The sequence below is a fragment of the Hippopotamus amphibius genome, chromosome 15, assembly GCF_030028045.1.
Source record: "Hippopotamus amphibius kiboko isolate mHipAmp2 chromosome 15, mHipAmp2.hap2, whole genome shotgun sequence".
Lineage (NCBI taxonomy): Eukaryota > Metazoa > Chordata > Mammalia > Artiodactyla > Hippopotamidae > Hippopotamus > Hippopotamus amphibius.
The window spans coordinates 57,395,738-57,417,127 of record NC_080200.1 but is presented as its reverse complement, the minus strand read 5'-3'; the positions used below and the strand labels follow the sequence as shown (position 1 = coordinate 57,417,127).

The 21,390-nt window shown below is 41.0% G+C and overlaps 1 protein-coding gene across 4 annotated transcripts in view; it reads left to right on the top strand.

Annotated features, from left to right (window-relative positions):
• Positions 1 to 21,390, top strand: part of FBXL7 (F-box and leucine rich repeat protein 7) — a 392,528-nt gene that overhangs the window by 15,093 nt on the left and 356,045 nt on the right. The window contains exon 1 of one of the 4 annotated variants that reach the window (XM_057709728.1): positions 5,145 to 5,249. The exons of the other annotated variants lie outside the window; for them this stretch is intronic. The gene's annotated coding sequence lies outside the window, so the exon portion shown is untranslated. Of the gene's footprint in view, positions 1 to 5,144; positions 5,250 to 21,390 lie in introns of those variants that run through there. 4 annotated transcript variants of the gene reach the window in all.

Sequence of the window (21,390 nt, the reverse complement as noted above, 5' to 3'; positions counted from 1 at the left end):
TTTTCCTCTTGGGAGGGAGCTGCCCTCTAGGGGAAGCTCTTCTGCCCATAAGTAGATGGGCTTAGGTCTTCTGCTTGCCAACACCTGGATTCAGTATTAGCCTCTTGGCTGTAGACCTAAAACTACAACCTCTGAACTAGAGTTTCTGGAAATAAAGGAGCCATTTTCCTTTCCCTCTGCCACTCCTCTTTTATGATTTCCTCAGTTCCTTTTGAAGCTGACTGGGAGAGAGGGGTGCTATTCCTGGAGCCCCATCAAGACCCCAAAAGCAATGTGTGTAGGAGGGAGGAAGAATGGCTAAGTGCAGGTGAAAGCTTGAATTATGGCTGAGACGTGATGATTGAGGGAGAAGGTGTGAGTTTCAGCAATGGAAAAAAGCTAGAGGGACTTCGGGACCCTTGGCTGAAGGGGATGAGTGAGATGGAAGATTCTAGAAAGACTCCATCTTCTGGCTTGGGTGGCTGGGGGCCACACTAGCTCATGTTCTGAGTGACCTGAGTTTCCCTGAGTTGGTTCTGGAGGCCAGGATGGTTAATTTGGTCTCTGATCTCTCCTTTTGTTATCACCACCCAGGAATTTTTCAGGGACTGATACACTTCGGCATTTGCTCATCTGAATTGTTCAGTTCCTTTATGAATTCATTTAGCCAGAAGATATTTATTAATCTCTATCTGTCAGCACTGGGAATGGCCTGCCCTTGAGAGGTAGTGATGAATAAAACATTCACTTGTTCTCTGGGAACTCAGGGGCTGGTGAGGAAGTCAGAGCATACAGTAGGAGGTTACTGGTTAAGCAGCTTTGGAGCCAGACAGCCCGAGTTAGAATCTGGATGCCATTACCTGCAAGACAGGCACCCTCATTAGAACCTCATTTTTAAGGGCTCTAAGTTGGTGTCTCTCTCAAATACTACTTAACACTATTTGTAACTTCTCCTGATTTGGCCCAGTAAACTGGTGGATTGACGTGGAAAAAATTCTGCCAGAAACTTAGAAAATTGAAAAAAAAAAACCGTTGCTTTTGGAATTCATTTTTTAAAACAGGAAATTCCTGTCTAAAGCTAGAAGAAGTTGTCACACAAGCAGTGTAAGTTATGCTCTATTTATCCCTCTTTTGGACGATCCCTTTCGATCAGTACTTGGTGGAGGGAGTTAGAATGTGGTTTATTTTTTTGGTAAAGTTTTCATTTTTGAGTTCTGATTGCATGAAGGATTTGAAAAAGAGTTGAGCTGTATTTTTATTAGGACAAATATGGATATTTCTATGCAGTAGAGAGATCCAGTGTTTGTGTGATTTGAGAATAGACCTGGTATTAATAAGGAATGATATTCTTTTTTTTTGTTGAAGTATGGTTAATTTACAATGTTGTATTAGTTTCAGGTGTACAGCAAAGTGACTCAGATTCTTTCCCATTACAGGTTATTACAAGATATTGAATATAGTTCGCTGTGCTATACAGTAGGTCATTGTTGTTTACCTCTTTTGGATATAGTAGTGTATGTTAATCCCAAACTCCTGATTTATCTCCCCCACCCTGGCTTGGTAACCATAAGTTTGTTTTCTCTGTCTATGAGTCTATTTCTGTTTTGTAGATAAGTTCAGGGAGTAACATTCTGATTTGTACTTTTCTATACCATTTCATACAGTGATGGGCATTTTCATGGTTCTAAAATTGGGGGAAAATTCCATTGTTTCAAGAGTCCTCAAGTCAATGTAAAATACCATTCACACACACAAACTGTGTGTGTGTGTGTGTGTGTGTGTGTGATGTGTATGTATATGTGCACTTTATTGTTCCTATTTTACAAGTCACAAGATCAAATGATATGCTGTGGGCCAGCTTCTGGCACATTTATTTGCTGCAATTTAGTTTGTCCACCCATGTCTAATCCTACAGAAATTGAAGAGGCTGAATTAGGCAGAAGATGGTACACAAGTAGCGATCAGGTTTCCTAAAGGGTAATATATGCTTTACTGTATTTAAAATTACTAATATTTAACCAAGAACAAAAATGCCTCAGGTTTGTTCTGTAAGCTTTTTTTTTTCTTTTTTCTGTGAGTGAAGAGAAGAACAGTATCCTTATGTAAGGAATTTAAGAAAGAAATTAAAGTAGCATTTGTTTCTTTAATAATATGCTATCTGCCCTACAAAGGGATGTGATGCACTCTCTTTCATGTCAGGGCACCCTGAGTTGTTGTTGTTTTTTTTTTTCAGCCAAAAAAATTACTTAATTAGAAAAAAAACAGTAAATAAGTTCATAAAAACATAATAATAGAATAGACATAGGATAGGATGATGGAGCAATTCACACACAGTAATAGCAGACACTCATAACTTAAGTATCTATATAGTCCACCTATAAATATATATATATAAATACATGTAAAATATAAATGTATGTACATATGTACGTGTTTAGTACATATATGGGGGTATGTCATTTTATGTGTGTATAATAAGCACATACAGTCTACATACTTGTTATAGGTACATATAGCACATACACTACCTAGACATGTAAAATCTATTTCTCCCTATGAATCAGAAACAGGCAGTGAAAATCAAGACCCTCCAACAGATAATATTACCTAATCTTCACACCAAATATTACCTAATCATCACAGCAAGAGTTCCCCGAACTCACCTGTTGCTGTTCAGCCTCTTCAGCTCAAACTAAATCTTTCATACAGAAGGTATAACACGGGGATGGGGCTCTGAGCCTGACCATCTAGGGAGAGGAGTCCACAGTGGCGAGTGTGAACCATGGCTTATATATGTCAGTAGGACACTCACCGTGTGTCCTGGAGGCAGCCTTCTCCCTTTGGAAACAGTATGTTCAGCCTGTCCTGTCAGGAGGGCAACCAGGAGCCACGAGGCTGCTATGGAGTTCGGATTTGTGGGTAGTGTGTCCCAGGGCTTGGACTTTTCCCTTAAAATGATTGAAAGTTCAATGTAAACAGGTAGAGGTGCCTCATGGCTGGACAGCCGAGGTGTGGAACTGCAGACCCTAAACTTGGGGGACAGGAAGCACAGCGTTCCATGTGGGTCCCTGGCAGTGATGGTAAGTGGGGTGTCTCTAGCCTCTGGTGCATGGACCATGTATCTTATTCAGTGGTGCGGACTACTGACGACAGATGTAGAGCGTGTCCCACCCCCTGCAGGATGACCGCCCGCTCCTCATGGACTCTCCTCTCCAAAGGTGCGCCTCATGTGTGCTTTGTAGAGGCCATCCCCGGCTCCAAAAGTCCAGCATATTCTGGAAGGGGCAGGCTGAGATAGCATCTTCGCATAGGGCACCCTGAGTTTTAAAGCTGGATGAGACTCTAGAGATGATTTAGTCCAGTGCATTCCTTTGGAGACTAACAAGAAACTTGGGTACCAGATGCTTGAAAAGACTCATGTGAAGTCCTTTATGAGGTAAACGGTGAGCTTGGTAGCTAAGAGCACAGACCTGAATGCCAGACTTCCTGGGTATCCAGTTGGCTCTACCAGTTACTAGTTGTGTGATCTTGTGCAAATTACTTAACCTCTCTGTGCCTCAATTTCTGCAACTGGAAAATGGAGTCAAGAGCAGTTCTTCCCTCCAAGAGTTGTCAGAGAGTGGGTTGAATTGGTAGATATAAAGTGATAGTGCTTGGCACGTAAAAAATGCTACTTTTTGATTTACCATAATCTGCATGTCATCAAATCTAAGATGCATTGAGGTTGCTGCTTTCTTTTTTTTTTTTTTAATAAATTTATTTATTTATTGGCTGCGTTGGGTCTTTGTTGCTGCATACAGGCTTTCTCTCATTGCAGAGAGCAGGGACTACTCTTTGTTGTGGTGCACGGGCTCCTCAACGCAGTGGCTTCTCTCTTTGCGGAGCACAGGCTCTAGGCTTGCAGGCTTCAGTAGTTGCGGCACATGGGCTCAGTAGTTGCAGCTTGCAGGCTCTAGAGTGCAGGCTCAATAGTTGTGGTGCATGGGCTTAGTTGCTCCGTGGCACGTGGGATCTTCCTGGAGCAGGAATCGAACCCGTGTCCCCTGCATTGGCAGGTGGATTCTTAACCACTGTGCCACCTAGGAAGACCCGAGGCTGCTGCTTTCTTGAACTCAGAATCGTATTACTGGAAGGTTTTGTGAAATTACAGTACGATTTGCCAAAGTGATTGAAGATAATATTGGTTGTAAGATGAGGGTGTTAAATGGGCAGTGGGGGGGGAGCAGTAGAGCTTAGAGTCAATTAAATAGGATGCTATTATTATTATTATTTATTATTATTATTTAACCAACTTAAGTCAGAGTTGGAATTGGAAGCTACGTGTCCTAGTCCAGCTCTTAGTCCATTATTCTACGATACATTGTACATCTGGGTAACGTTTATAAACTACAGTTTTAGACACTTTCACTTCGGGAAATAAAAATTTTAGCTGTTTATTCTGAGCACATAGAGTCTGCTCCTCTGGGTAGTATCATTTGATTTAAAATTATTGCAGCGCTGAAGTTTTGTAGTTCCAAGTCCTAAAGGGCAACTGGGCGCGATTCTCCTAACTTATTAGAAAGAGGAGGATAAAGAAACACCCAAATTGCCATGGTAAGAATGAGCCTCCCCTCTCCGCACGTGCTTGCAGGCTTAGGGGTGACTGAGCTGCGTATGTTTTCCTCTATTTGTTATTGCTTTGTATTGGGATAGGTTAAATTTTTAAACCGTGATAAATTTCTTCGTACTGAGTGAAGATTCGGATTCAGCTTTTAAGAGTAATTAGAAAATACTGTTTTCGTTGCTGCTCAAGTTCATCCAACAACAGAGGCTGGAGTGCCCATCTCAGGTTACTAATAAACTCACTCTGGGGCAAAAATCATGTACATTTTATATGTGTCTATGCAAATCTCCCACAAGAGTGCCTAAATGAGGGCTTTTGTGAATACCTTTAAGACTTTGGGGCAGTCACTTTTCTTTGACTTGCCCGTTAATCGCTAGTTTATTATCTGTCCTGCTCTAGGTGACTCATCTTCCCTCCCCCTCTCTCCCTGCCCCTCCCTCTCCCTCACCCATGGTTCCTCCTTCTCTCTTTCCCTTATCCCTTCTATCACCCCTCCTCCTGTCTCAGCACCCTCCCTTCATTTCTGTCTCTCCCCAGAGTTTATATTTGACTGTCGTCTCTGGGTAAAACGAAGCTGGTTTAACAAGAGACTATAAAAGAAGAGTAAATGAAAGAAATTTTAAAAATTATACAATATTGAAGAAGTGAACAGTCCAGGTGGCACATGGTAAGTCATATTGGGGTATGGTTCCTTCCATCTTTTTGACCCATCAGTTTCATGCCATTGTCTGCACCTGTGTGTCCCAGTTTACAGGAAGAACAAAAAGAACTCCGGGACAAGTGGCTTTCTTATCGGTTGAAAACAAACCAGACATTGCAGCATTACTTTTGTTCACAGCCTGTTGGCCCAAATGGAGCCACACATTGACACCTTGCTGCACGTGAGGCTTGGGAATATGGCCTTTAAATTATTACTGTGGAAGAGAGAATGGATTTGGGGGCAAAATCAGCAGTTTTTACCCTACGAGCTACTGCTCAAGGTAAAGATATGATATTTAAGACGGTTCATTTCCCATTGTTAATTTGGGTATTGGGAGAGATGATATGTGGATTTAATTTAGATGGTGCGTGGCTGTCAGCGTCTACTGTGTCGTCATTTAAGCAAACATGGGCATAGAATTCCAGTAAACTAACCTAGGTTTTCACAGCTAGTTTTGTTCCACCATCCAGTTAGTAACCTGAGTGTGTGCAGTGGCTCCTTCTGGATTCTCACGGGGAACCACAGAGCTGTGACTCCCTGTGTGCTTTCAGTGCTCCGAGGATTTGCGGACTTGGAAGACGTACACTGTTGCTACTCTAAGCAAAAGGCTTGACTAAGGCAGTGAAGTACACTTTGAAGGAGTGGATTTTACGGTCCATTAGCATGAGTAAATGATGCTTCCTCCTTGGGAGGCGGAAGGGCTAGTGTCTATAATGAACCATAAACCTCTTGTAGAGAAGCCAAAACATTCTTTTCAAATTAGTGGAATTACATTTTACTTTCCCTTTTCTCTTTTAGAATCAGAATGGGAACTGGTTTGTGCATCTGTGTGTGTGATTTCTCTCCTCCTGGCTTCTCTCTCTTAACCCAGACGGGGAAGGATGGTGAAGTTAGTGGAATGTACTTTGGAGCATTGGTGTATTATCAGTTTATGTCTTGGAGCAATAGCTTACGCAATTGCATTAATTGTGGTGAGTCAGTAAATTTCCTCTTTCTTATTATAACCAACATGTTAAATTTTGTCTCTTAGATGCTGTGTTGGACTCTATCATAGGAGATTAAATTATAATATAGGTAACCTTCAACTTGCCTACATTAATCTTTCCACAGCTAATTATACATTGTAACTTATTTCCAGACCCATGAGGAAGGGTCAGGAGTGGCTTCAGGCCTATGGAAAGGGAAGATGCCTGGGGGAGATGTGTGGTGGACCCCCAGGTCCCAGGGCTTGTGGCGTTTATCATCTGTCCCACTGGATTTAGAATTCGAGAGTGTCAGGGTTTTCTGATATTGTGTAGCTCTTCGCAGGAACCTCTCTGTATAACATACATATCTATCATCTCATGGGTCTGTCACTTAATAAGCTATGTGACCATCAGCCAGAGAAATAACCTCCCTGTGCCTCAGTTTCCCCATCTTTAAAATGAGAATAGCAATATGTAGCTCAGAGGGCAATTGTGAGATTTTAAATGAGTTAAAAATTCCTAAGTGAATTGAAAGTTCCTGGCATATTATAAGCCCTCTATAAGTGGTGGCTCTTCTCTGTATTTACTCAATTTTGGTACATCTTTGTGTAGAAAAGTAGAGAAACTGTCTCTCTTGGAAAATGAACACTTGAAAAGGTACATGTCTTCAAACTTTTAAGTTATTTTTCATGTAGTTACTAATGAATGAGTCTGACCGCATTCATTTTTAAAAATCCATAGCAATGCCTTCCTCTTATCATGGTGCTTTTAGAATGAGACCCCACCTTCTCTAGAATGTTCTAGTCCTATTTTTCCATTTTGCAGGTGAGATCATTGAAGCTGGTCCAGTGCAGTCACCTATGCACAGGGACAGAATTAAGCTGTTGAGTTGTCCCTTAGCCCAGTCATCTGGCTTCCCAGTAGAGTACTTTTTCCTCTACGCATTGCTCTGTGTATGTGTGTGTGTGTGTGTGTGTGTGTGTGTGTTTACATGCCTGCATTGACATCCATAATATGTATGCATCTGTCGCCAAGGGATCTATTATGTTAGAGAAGGGACAGGGGACAGTATTCATGATATACAATATAAGAGGAGTTCACAGAATGTGACGAGAAGGGATTTTAGACCAATGTGAGTTTTGCCCATCTGGATCCCACATTAAAGATTCTAGCCAATCAGCATCTCCCTGACTCAACTCTGGAAACAGACAGTCTCCTCCCTGCAAAGTATCGTTCAAGGTCATTTAAAATATTAGGAAAACATTAGAAAATATATGCCTCCTGCTGTTTAGGAGCCAGAATGCTTAGGTTTGGGGTTTTGTAGCATAGAGGACACCCACACTTACACAAACACGTTGAGCAGTTCTGGGCATGAAGTCATCCACCAAAAAGTAAAGTACTGTTCTGCGTACTTGTTGGCAGTGAAGTGGAAGTGATGAAAGAAACTGGGGGGATGAATGAGGTCATCTTCAGTGGGTGGGACCAAGGAGGAACCTGCTTGGGGAACCTGGATTTGGAGTTGCTGTGTAAAGTCAGAGGGACTTCAGCTTGGCAGAGAGAATGGGCAGCATTTTCTACCAGTGGGACAGAATGTGTGATGGGGGTGGCATTTGGGAGGAAGTTCCATGTAGGGATGACAGGCAGGGTTTGTGGGATGGAGCAGAGGTCCTGGGTAAGGATTACCCAAGAAGAGTCCGCAGAGATCACGCAATTTACTTATTAGCAAAAACTCTCCCGAGATTTCTGTGTTATATAAGCTCATTCGCCCACACCTTGTCTGGGGAGAAAAGCAGAGTGTCTGTTTGTGGGAACAAGTATTCCAAAGGCATCTTTGGTTGCCCTTAAAGTTTTGGTTAACGTCCAGTCCTGGGAGGAATGATCAAGAAGCCATTTAATCAGTGTAAAACAATGAGTATCTCATGTCAGAATCTCAAAACAATTAGAGCCTCTTGATTCAAAACAGATGGGGTACGCTCCAAGGAACAGGGCAAGAGCTTGCTGTTTCACCAGAGGGAAGCCTGCTTAAAAAACACTGCATCCACAAATAGAAGAGGAACATTCCTGCATAAAATCAGACTCCAAGTAAATGAAGAGAATATGGGCATGTCATCATCGGGACCGGGAAAGCTCATAATCACATCTAGACCAAGAGAGTTAAAGGGCGTAAAAATGCATACTCCACTTAGGCTGTCCTGGACCACTTGCTTTCGGGTGCCTGTGAGGATTGTCTATGCCAAGGAAGGATTGTAGCCTTCCTAGAAAGTACTTGAAGCTATTGTAAACTTCCTGGAGGGCTTACAATGCCTGGGCTCTCCACGTCATTCCTGGGTTTATTTCGGAATGAGTCTCCATCCTCTCAAGATTGGGTGGAGCTGGGCTAAATCTTGGCTAACCATTTAAATCGCAGGAGTTCACTTGGTTTATTGGCCTTTACAATATTGATTGCCCTTTCAGATTGGGTACACTCAACATAGAAAGAAATACACTGTTTTGCATTTTCATTTCTTTATTTTCAGTTTTTTGTTTTTTGTTTTTCCTTTAAACTGCCTTGAGCTTAAAGGAACTCAAAAGTGAGATGAGATTCTTGGAAAATGAGCATTCATCAGTAATGTAAGGTATAATAAAACTATTAGGTCTATACATTTTCCTGCCTTTAATCATTATATTTTAATATCACAGTGTCTAAATTTAATTTATAAGAGCTTTGAAAAAGTCAACTGGGGAAAAAAATGAACTATCCATGATGGCTATTTTTTCTTATTATCAGCTTGAGAAATTATAAAATATTTATCTCTGTGATGTAACCATTTCCAAAAATTACCTTCTCATGTTTTTATGCCATGATGATGTTTAAATTCAATTCATAAGAAATGAAAGCAAGTGTGGTTTTCTGTTGCCTGCTGGCCAAGTATATGTAGACAGAATATCTCCTTTTACCTTAAAGGGTTTCTCTAAAATGTTCTAAGATCTTTACTACAAAACATTTAGAGGAGATAGCTGAGCAAAAAGTATAAAATTACAATTACCATAGTCTCACTACCCAGAGATAATCACGGTTAACATTTTAATCCATTTCCTTCCAATTATATGGTTCATAAACTTTATTCGGAGAAGTGTTTTGGGGATATTTTAAAACAGAACATCATAGAATCTTAGAGTTGCAGGGTGTCTAGTAACTGAAAAAAATGCACAACCTAAAAGTTGAGAATTACATAATATTTTATTTGGTAGACTTTCTGAGGACTTAAGCCTGGAAGACAGCCTCTCGTATTGCTGTGAGAGACTGCTCCGAAGAGGTAAGGGAGAAGCCAGGATATATAGGAGTTTTGCAACAAAAAGCCAGGTAGTTGGAACATCAAAAGATTACTGCTAATTAAAGGAAAGCAGACATCTCAAATTGATGAATTTAGCACTTTTCTTTGTGTGGGAAGATGCAAGAGTCTGGGCTCATTGAAATCTCTCCTTTGACTGGGACTTCCCTGGTGGTGCAGTGGTTAAGAATCCGCCTGCCAATGTGGAGGACACGGGTTCGAGTCCTGGTCTGGGAAGATCCCACGTGCCACAACTACTGAGTCTATGCATTGCAACTACTGAAACCCATGCACCTAGAGCCCATGCTTTGCAACAAGAGAAGCCATTGCAATGAGAAGCCCAAACACTGCAACAGAGTAGCCCCCGCTCGCCACAACTAAAGAAAGCCTGCATGCAGCAATGAAGACCCAATGCAGCCAAAAAAAAAAAAAAAAAAAGGAAATCATTCCTTTGACATGCACCTTAACTATCCAGGACCAGTATCCTGTTTTTCTCCATCCTGAATCCCCTTAGCGCGCACAGTTGGGGTGGCTGCAGTGGCTGCTGGCTTGATGGCTGCAAAATCCTTTGTTTACTGATAGGGGAGCAACATTTTTCATCCACAAGGGGATCCTCGATTATTTGGTACAACCTCTTATCCAAAAAGGAATGTCTTCCATACCACCTTGATTGGTATATATCCAATATTATGACTCAGATTTCTCCTGTTTCAAGATCCTTTGCCTGTCAGCACAGATCTCTTTTAAGGGTAGAACGGTTCTGATTCTTCAAATGTTCTTCACTAAGACAAAAACTGTTTTCTTGCAGATGTCGCCTGATGATCTTCAGAAACACATTCTGCTTTATCCTTCTCTGGATAAATTTCCCTTTCCTTCTGTTTATTCCCATCTCCTCATGGATTTTGTTAAAGACAAAAAAATATTATGACACTTGGTAAAGAACTGAAAGGCAGGGGCACTCTCCGGATCGTTGTAGGAGTCAGTCACTGCAGTGGGGCTTTGCAGTAGGAGAGAGAGATTGAGCTCAACTTCCAATACAACAAGGAAAAGTGGAAATTTACGGTCCAGGGGCTGGACGGGAGGCGGTGGATGGAACAGTACTAAGAGTGAGCATGAGGGACAAGGGGAGATTCTGGTAACCAACCTAATAGGATTCTTGCTGAGGGCAGACAGGGTGATGATTAGCCATCACCTGGGAGCCAGTGGGGGATGAAGAATCTGGTCACATATCGGGGGTGGGGGATTCGTACTAAAATGAGTTAACGGGATTCTTGTTAAAATTTGGCAATGCACAGAAGGGCACAGAGGTTTAAAGTGGAGGCTTGCTTAGGAAGAGGGTTCGGAGGAGCCTAAGTAGAGTTTGGTCAAGGAGAAAATCTTCTGCTTTGAAGCTCCGGGATGCATGGCAGGCATTGGACAGGAAAAGCCTTGGGGACCCTCACTCCTCTACTATGATTGTCTAAGAGGAAAACCTCTGTATGGGTTCAGGGATTTCTTTTTAGTTCATTTACTCAGGATGCAGTTTCCTTAGCTTCCATGTTCCCCAGAGTACGTTTAGGGCCCTGTTTGGTGGAGTCCAGCCTGGACTCATCACCCTTCCTCACAAATTAACTCTGACATTCCCAACAGAAAGGGTTAGAGTCCACAGCCCAAGTGTTTTAACCCAGCTTCTTCTACTTTTTCAAAGGCATGGTTGCAAAATTATTACTTTTCTTCTCTGTTTCCTGTTGCCTTTCTTCTTAGTGCTCCGTTTCCTCTTTCTTATTTACATCAGGGTGCGAATTATCCATTTTTGCAGATGGTGTTGTAGACACTGTTGGTCGTCTACAGTACCCTTGTCTACAGCCATATTGCTCATAGAAACCTGCATTGGGGTGGTGGTGTAGTTTGCCTAGACTCCTTCATAATTGGAGTAGTTTCGTGGCTGCTGTAGCCAATGAAATGGAAATCACTATCTCTGGGAGTTCTGGAAAAGCTTGGTTGAAATTGCAGTGTTTGGAGCTGTGGCAGCCATCTTGCAACTCTTAGGTAATACACATGGTGATGAGATCCAACATGTTGAGGAAGGCAGAGCAGAATGACAGAAACAGCTTTGTTCCCCGATTGCAACAACGAGTAGCTGAATTAATGCTGCTCTCCCTGACCCCTCTGTACTCTATGTTATGTGAGAAAAAAGAGCTCTTACTAGTTTCAGCCATTTTTAGTGAGTTTTTCTTGTATTCTAACTGATACAGATGGTTTACAAAGCTATCAACTATCCTGGTTACCCTTCTCCGTCCAAATACCACATTATTGATGTCCCTCTTAGAATATAAACAGAGAAGAGGGCACCATCGTAAAATTATTGCCTCCTATTGTCTAGTACATAATGGGACTTCATACATATTTGTTGAGTGAATTACTGAATAGACCTTATGTGTCCATTAAGGATGTGCTCTTTGAACTTTTAAATTAGTCAGATGATAGTTGGATTATATCGGAGTTTGGCTCCACTAAAGCTTACAGACATCTCAGATAAGCAAATGGTGTCTGAGGCCCCCAAGGCCACCTTCAGTCTTGATGATTCCCAGGACTCAGAAAAGCTGTTAAACTCATGGTTACAGTTTATCACAGTGAAAGGATACAGATTAAAATCAGCAAAGAGTAAAGGCTCATGTGGCAAAGTCCAGAGGCAAGGCGTAAGCTTCTCAGTGTCCTCTCCAGTGGAGTCACATAAGTGTGCCTAGTTCTTCCAGCAGTGACGTGTGCCAACGTGTGCAAAGTGATGACAACCAGGGAAATTGACTCTAGTCTTGGTACCAGCCGGGAAAGCTCACCTGAGCCTGGGTGTTTATTGGGGGTCAGTCATGTAGGCATATAGCATCCCTATAATTGATGTCAGTTACTCAGATTCCAGCCCCCCTGGAGCAAAAACAGGCATTCACCATAAATCCCTTGGTTAGAATAAATGTATCTGATCACATTAGTCTGGAATGGCTCAAGGTCTCGGGCATACAAAAACACTCTTATCAGGCAAAATATTCTAAGTGCTCAGAGCTTAACTCCTAGGTGCCAACCAAGGGGCAAACACAAATAAGTAGTAAATGTATAAAACATATATATTATCCATGGAATAGAGCCTGAAGCAAGTGCGTGAAAGTATTATGATCTCTAAGTTGTGAGATATATGATTTATTCTTCCCTCATCATACTTTTAATAATTTTCTAAAATTTCTCATTAGAATAAAGGATTGTTATAATAAAAAATATTAAATGTAATTTAGGGTGATATGGAGACTTCATGACAACATGAAATGCAGCTCTAAAAATGTAATTTCAAGGTTTGCTAATAGAACCCCTATTGGGCAGCAAACCGAGTATTTTCAGGAATGTAGTGGTGGTTTGAGATGGTTATATGGGGCTGGCTCTGGGGTGGAGGCAGGTTGACTGGGGTCAGATGAGGGCTTGTGCGAGGCCCAAGTGGTCACGTATCAGTAAATCCTATTTACTCTGCATGTTTGTTATAATGTAATTTTCATTTCAGTTTTAAAAATTCTGCTCAATATTTTACTCCATCCAACCCAATTTTCCTTAATTACTTACACATTCAACTTAGTCATAGTTTATTGAAGCCTACTGTGTACCTTGCACTAAATTGGTCTTTCCACACTGCCATTTTTCTCCCCCTGCTCTCTCCTCCCCCCACCTTTTTTAGGACATGAACTATATCAAATTTAATTTACATGCCTGCCCTTTTTGCTATTGCTCTGCAACATGGACTTATACTCAAAGAAACCCTTTGTTGGTCTTGTTGGCTTGGGGTCAGGAGTGTGCGATCTTTGATAAATTACCAACATCCTTAGACTTGGGCGTTTCCAACCATAAAATGGAGGTGCTTTTAATAAGAATATTATAGCTTCTGTGAGATGACGTGTTTTGTATAAAATGTTAACATATTGATTGGTATATAGGGAGTGCTAGATAAGTTATTCCTGGTTGTTGTTAAAACTAAACCATATGTGCCCAAATGTACTTGGTGAGTAAGTGTTCAGTATTGTGTAGTTCGATACGTCTTCTTGCAGTGTCTCTTTCTAGTAGACACTAGAAATGAAGAGCTTTGGTTTCCTGAAAATTCTTAGCATCGTCGCAGAGTTCCCCATTTTATTTATTTATTTATAATAATTTTTGTTGGAGTATAGTTGATTTACAATGTTGTGTTATTTTCAGATGTACAGCACAGTGAATCAGGTACACACATCTACATATATCAACTCTTTTAAAAATTCTTTTCCCATATAGGGCATTACAGAGTATTGAGTAGAGCTCCCTGTGCTGTACAGTAGGTCCTTATTAGTTATCTATTTTGCATATAGTAGTGTGTATATATCAATCCCAATCTCCCAATTTATCCCTCCCCGCCTTGCCACCCTGGTAACCATAAGTTTGTTTTCTGCATCGGTGACTCTGTTTCAGTTCCCATTACTAATATTGCCTTCCACTGTTAAAAAATATTTTGAAGTGAGAATGAATATTTCTTGAATAATCTGATGAAGATATCATTTTAGCTTGTTGAGGAGAAGAAGCTGTGACTTATGCTTCTTCAACAGCCTTTGTTTTTCTGGATTCAGCACTTGGATAAAGGGCATATTTCTAAGAGGATTCCTTCAAGATGTATTCTGAAGGCCAAATTATTATTTGTATTGGTCAGGTAGTTCCTTGGCTACATTGAAAATTAAAGGATTTTATATAGGCTGAATAAAAATCATCCTTTTAAAAACCTTACTGACCACCTGGGACCAAAACTGCCTCATCCCTAGAAGTAAAATTTCAGTGGCCTGTGTCCTCTCTCACGGGGCTCTCGTCCTTTGGCTGTATCATCTAGATCTCTAGCCAGAGAACAAAAGCTCTTATGCCTTTTGAAGGGGAAGATCAGAGTTAAAGAAAAACTCACGTCACATCAATGTTATTAATTAGATGCAACCAGAGTGGTGGTTATGGGGTGAGTGGTGGATTCAAGAACCACTTAGGACTTAACGTTGGCAGAACTTTGCTGATTGATTGGGTATCTGAATGAAGAAGAGTCAAAGAGTCTCCCATGTTTCTGACTGGAGTGAAGCTTGGATGGGGGTGCCGCTCACTGACAGGGGAAGCAGTGCAAGAGGAGCATAATTTGGGGGCAAGATAGTGTGTTCCCGATTTGTTGAGTTTGAGGTGACTGCGGGGTGCTGAAGTGGGGATGTCCAGTGGACTTTCAAGTTCGAAGCTTGGGAAGGAGTCTGGGTCAGAGAGACTTTGGAGCGTGATCCTGGAGTTGCAATCACTCAAGTGCATGAAGTTGGCCAAGGAGCGCATTTCTTAGAGAATCACACTGTAAGTCCGGTGCACGCCATGCTCTTGTCTTAATGCTCTGCATACTGGAGCTGCTCTATAAACATTTGGTGAAAATGATGAAAAACTGATTGGCTCCTGGGGATAAACTGTTTTCTCATTTTGGCTCCAAAGAAATGACAGAGCATTTTTGTGGTAGTATAAAGAGGGCATGGCGTGTGGTTATGAGTGATATTAAGCATTGTTTACGTGTAGGGAGCTGAGGGAATTTATGAATGAGTTTCAGAAAGCCCACAGAGACAGGAAATTATATACAGAAATGGGTAAAGGAGACATAATTTTTATCAGATTCTCAAAGCGTCACGAAAATGGTTGAATAAATGCCTGTTATCCTGGAGGCAAATAAAGGGAACAAAGGTCACGTCAGACTAACTCAGAAAACCAGAAAAATCACCTAAACAATGTGGGATTCCATTTCCTCTGGACCGTGCTTTTGCGCCCTGTGCTGGTATTGTACACTGCTGGAGGAATTTGGGTCAGGAGTTTCATTGTGTGGCTTGGCAGAATCAAAGACCAAAATATGATTAATTCTAGATGTGGATAATTTGGAAGGATAAAGAATGTAGGGAGGATTAGGGGTAATTTTCAAAATCTGGCTACTTCTTTAGCCAGCGTATTCACTCTTGTTTACTACAGATGAGACAAGGAAGGTACTTTTGAGACTAGTCAACAAAATATTGTTAGTTACTTAATGTAGGCATAGCATTCCCCCCCTCCCACCCTTTTTGTTTTCCTCTTAAATAGATTTTATTTTTTAGAACAATTTTAGGTTCACAGCAAAAGGGAGAGGAAGGTCTAGCGATTTCCCATACACCTCCTGCCTCGCCAAACCTACAGCCTCCCTCGTTATCAACATCCCCCACCGGTGGTCCGTTTGTTACAGTTGATGACCCTACACTGACATGTCATTATCACTCAGAGTCCATAGTTTACGTTAGGGTTTACTCTTGGTGTTATACAGTCTAGGGGTTTCAACAAATATATAATGACATGTCCCCACAGTTATAGTATCCTATAGAATAGTCTCACTGCCCTAAAAAATCCTCTGTGCTCCACGGATTCATCCTATCCTCCCCTCTAGCCACTGGCCACTGCTGATCTTTTTACTGTCTCCATGGTGTTGTCTTTTCCAAAAGGTGAGATACAGCAGTTGGAATCATATCATATATGCCCTTTTCAGGTCATCTTCTTTCACTTAGTAGTATGCGTTTAAGTTTCCTCCATGTCTTCTCATGGATTGATGGCTTACTGCTTTTTAACCCTGAATAATATTCCCTCGTCTGGATGTACCACAGTTTATTTATCCATTCATCTGCCGCAGGACATCTTGGCTGCTTCCAAGTTTTGACAGTTTTGAATAACACTACTATAAACATCCATGTGTGGGTTTTTGCGTAGACATAAGTTTTCAGCTCATTTGGGTAAATCCCAACGAGTGTGATTGCTGGATCATATGGTAAGAGTGTGTTTAGTTTGCAAGAAACTGCCAAATCGTCTTCTAACGTGGCTGTACCATTTTACAGTCCCACCAGCAATGAATGTAATGAATTTCTTTTGTGCCACACCCTCGCCAGCAGTTGGTGTTTTCAGTGCTCTGGATTTCGGCTGTTCTAACACATGTGTAGTGATATCTCACTACTGTTTTGATTTGCATTTCCCGAATGACATGGGATGTGGAGCATACGTTCCATCACTATGTCTTCTTTGGAGAGCAACATTTTTAACAGGATGTTAAATTGCAAGTTTTGACTGAGGCATGAAAACACAGTAGATATGACACACCAAGGACCCCAGAGCAAGTACAAAGTTTTTTTAATGGCATTTCAAAAACCAGTTTTATAATGCTTGAATCACTCACTGAATGGGGGCGAAAAGAAGTGGGTTATTGAAGATTAAAAGAGAAGCTATGAAAACAGGTATCTTTAGAAAGAGCTGTTGGTGTTATGTGGCCCTCCTCCCCCAGCCCACAGGGGACAGGAAGGGTGTCTGTCCTTCCCTTCAAGGCCATTTGAAAAGCTTCAACCAGGCAACTTGCAGTGTTCCTTGAAGAATAGGAGGAATGACAGCTACGGGGTCTTTCTTCTACTTGCAGAATCTCCCTGGCTAGCTACCTCAGTGCGTACGGTGAGTTTCTAGGGCAAAGGAAGCTTGGAGTGTTTCCCAAGGAGCTGAGGCTCATGTAAGCAGGAACTAAGGGCTTAGATACTATCAAATGGGCAGCCCTGGGGTTGACTAGGTCTCAGCAGAGGGAAGCTGGAGGTATCATTGGACCTTGGGTTGTAGAAGGAGTGAGTGGCCAGCCAGAGAAAAGTGCTCTTCCATATCAAGGGAACTGCTGTGAGAGATGCTGAGCTGTGGTGAGGAGAGGTAGCCCACAGAATCCCGAACAATGCATTAAATATTAGCCAGACCTAGATTCTGTCCCTGCCAGTTAAATAAGATCTGTTCTGCTTGTTTCTCCTCCTCATAGAACTCAACTCCTTGCATTTTTATCCAGGAGCAAGGGGAAAATTTTCCTTTATTGAATACGTTCTAAAGGAGTAGTGGGGGACCAAAGTAAATTCTACCTTGTGACTCTTGCTTATTCAATGTGAAATTATATATGAAAGGGCAGTACAATGAGAAAAACAGTTTGAAGTTTGTTAACCATCTATAGGAAGAAGTTCTTGATGCTCTTTATTTCTGAGAACATAATGTTCTTTTGGAAGCAAGTCACTAATATCCTACTATTCTTTATCTACTAAGAGTGAGTGGGAATGCCCCCAAATGATGCTTTTCTGTGGGTTTATTATTCTTAGAAAACTCAAGAGAAGACAAAATATCTTCAGGGGGTAAACTGAAGATGCCAGCTACCCCTTCCTGTGTCTTATACACAACATAATTGCATTGATAGGATTGGAGGAGGTAGAATAATTGGTTTTTTCTAAATCATAGGACAGAAACCTGCAGATTCAAGTTGACACTGAAAAGTCAAGTTTTCGAGAAATTGCTGGCATTCATGAGTCCAGAATATTAATGGCAAATGTGCTCAGGGAACCTGATACTCTCTCTTCCCTGTATCCAGCAGAGCCACTATTTAAATCTATTTAAATGCGTTGACTCTGATTACGAAAGGCCCCACACAGGCCAGCATGCACTTGGCGGGGCTGGTGGGGATCACTGGGTCAGTGACATTGTGTTGGTTCCATTCCAGCTGAAATGTAGGGGGAATCAGTTTGTTTGCTTACTTGTGGGTTTACACAAACTCAGAAAGCATGTTTGGGTAATTCTTCTATACTGATTTAGAGACAGCATATATTAGAGGAGCCAGTAAAAAATGTTGATGGAGGAGAAAATAAAAATGTATTCTTATGAGTAGTAGACAGAAGAAAAAAATCTAGAGGATAAATCGGAGGAAAAAGCACATACACTTTTTATTAGCTTACAGAACGCAAATGATTTGCAGATGTTCGGTTGAGCATTTCACATAAAACATACTTATATACCTGGGCTTTTTTCCCCCTCACTTATTTTAATAGCTGAAGCATCTTTCTCTTGTGAACAATTTATTCTAATGGCAATAAAAATACAACAGCACCACCTCATTATGCCCGATAGCAAATGACTTATGTGGCGTCTTAGCTTGCTCTGTAGGGCTGAGCTCTGATAACTGATGGCAGCCCCAGCTAACCAGGCACTTGGATGAGTGACGTTGTAAGTAGGGAACCATAGGAAAATAGCTCAGCTCTTAAAGTGGTACTCAGCTTTCAAGTTTCTCCTCACCTGCACATAAACATAAAGTTCAGAACAAGGATGTTGGGAAATCTTTTTGGAATTTGCTGAAGAGCTTTCGTAAGCGGAGGCATTCTTGCTGCTCTACGCAGTACTTTGTTTACTTGCTACCTTTTTTAAGTTGTGAGTCATCTGTGCATTTACCAGTTGGGCTGTGATGCTTTTTATCTTCCGTAAAAGCTTCTGTTGATGAGGGAGACACGCTGGGGACTCTTGGTGTCCTAGAAGAGAGCTTTTATTGGATACTCTGTGCATTTATGTTTTTGAGGGCGTGGGCATATGCCCCTCCTATAGTTCATTCCCCTGCCTTGCTGTATTCATAAAAGGAGGCCATTTTTCCAACAGGCATCTCTTAGGCTTTCTTTCGCAAAGGGAAGAATATTATGTAAATAATATTTTGATTAATTTATAAAATGATTGTGTTCTGCTTATAACAAATTATTCTTTTAAATTCATTTAAAAAATAATTAACACTTAGAACTACTGTATGATCCAGCAATTCCGCTTCTGGGTATATATCTGAAGAAAATGAAAACACTAATTTAAAAAGATACATGTACCCCAGTGTTCATAGAAGCAGCATTATTTAGCCAAGATATAGAAGCAACCTAAGTGCCCATAAATAAGTGAATGGATGAAAATGTGGCATGTATGTACAGCGGAATATTAGCCATAAAAAAGAATGAAATTCTGCCATTTGCAACAATGTGTATAGACCTAGAGAATATTATGCTTAGTGAAATAAGTTAGAGAAAGACAAATACTCTATGTTTTCACTTATATGTGGAATCTTAAAAATTAAAGCAAATGAATGTATATATCAAAGTGGAAACAGACTCACAAATATTGAGAACAAACTAGTGGTTACCAGTGGGGAGAGGCAAGGGGGGAGGGACATTTAGGGGGAGGGACATTTAGGGGGAGGGACATTTACCGGTAGGAGATTAAGATGAACAAACTACTATGTGTAAAATAAATAAGCAACAAGGATATATTGTACAGGGAAATACAGCCATTGCTTTGTCATAACTTTATACAGAGTATAATCTATAGAAGTATTAAAATTTTAAAAAATTTCATAGTTTTAAAGGTTACTTTCTAATCACTGCGAAATATCGGCTGTGTTCCCCGTGTTGTACAGTACATCCTTGAGCCTACCTTCCACTCAATACTTTGTACCTCCTGCTCCCCCACACCTGTATTGCCCCTGGCCCCACCACTGGTAACCACTAGTTTGCCCTGTATATTTGTGAGTCTGCTTCTTTTGCGTTATATTTGTGGAGTCCTATACCAAAGTCACGAGACAAGATTCCAGAGTTAACCCAACCCTCATAGCAACTAAATTCCGGAATTATCTCGACCCCCATAGCAATGACTTAGGCTAGCCGAAAACCGGACCCCGTGTTAGGGAAGGTATTCACCATGTAGGACCCTAACCTATCATCTAACGGTACCTGTTGCCTTTGACACACTGCCCAATCGATTTGCGCCATTTTCTTAGCAGGAATGTTCCTTGTTTTGGGGTCATAGAAGTTGGCTGCGAGCCCACCAGAGCGCTGGCTCTCCCTGGTCTGCCAGGAAGTCATCCCACTGCCTTTACAGCATCCCTTCTCTCTAATAAACCCTATCTTCCTGACATTCCGCCTTTTGTCTGGAAATTCTTTTCCAACCCGCGCTCAGACCACGACAATATTCACTATTTTGTTGTATTTTTTTTTAGAGAATCTATGTTGTGCACTTGAAACTAATATAATATTGTAAATCAACTATACTTCAATAAACAATTAAAAAAATAAAAACAGTTAATACAACTTTTTTCCCTTCATTTTACTGTTTATGGGTTGTCAGAAAGTACAAAGTTGGGTGAAAATTGGATTTCCTGGTTGTCTTTATTGTTGTTTCATGATAATAGCTTTTTCAGAATGACTTTGTTATCCGGTTTTCCCAGGTAAAGATGCAAATCAAGCATTCTGTGTGATTTAGCCATGGTCACCAGAATAGACTGTGGAGGAACCAGCTTGAGGGAGATGGAACGCCCCGAACAGAGCACTCTGCCTTAATTGACAGGGATGTATTAAAAAGGTCAGGAATCAGGGTCATGGTTAACTTTCTTTTCTTGCCCTTCTCATCAAGTATTTGTTTAACTGAAGGGAACCTTTTTAATAAAATAAAATGCCCAAAGTACATTTCACTGATTGGTTATATGGTCCTTTTGTGTAGGGCATCTTGTTAGTGTAGCTCAGAATTCTAGATTTGCATATCTTATTTCAAAATTAATTTTATTAGAGTGTAGTTGATTGACCATGTTGTGTTAGTTTCAGGTGTAGAGCTTAGGGATTCAGTTTTGCATATACATATATTCATTCTTTTTAAGATTCTTTTCCCATATAGGTTATTACTGAATATTGAGCAGAGTTCCCTATGCTATACAGTAGGTCCTTGCCGGTTATCTGTTTTGTAAATAGTAGTGTGTGTATGTTAGTCCCAGGCTCCTTATTTATCCCTTCCCCCCACATGTCCCTTTTGGTGACTCACAGATTTCAAGAACAAGCTTATGGCTACGACAGTGGATTTGCATATCTCTTACTGAGCCATTTTAACTCAAGGAATCTGACCTGCAGGAAGGCTTGTTCCAAGTTGCTTCTTTTCAACCACATAGGACTAAGATATTTCTTCCTACGTTTAAAGTCTCCA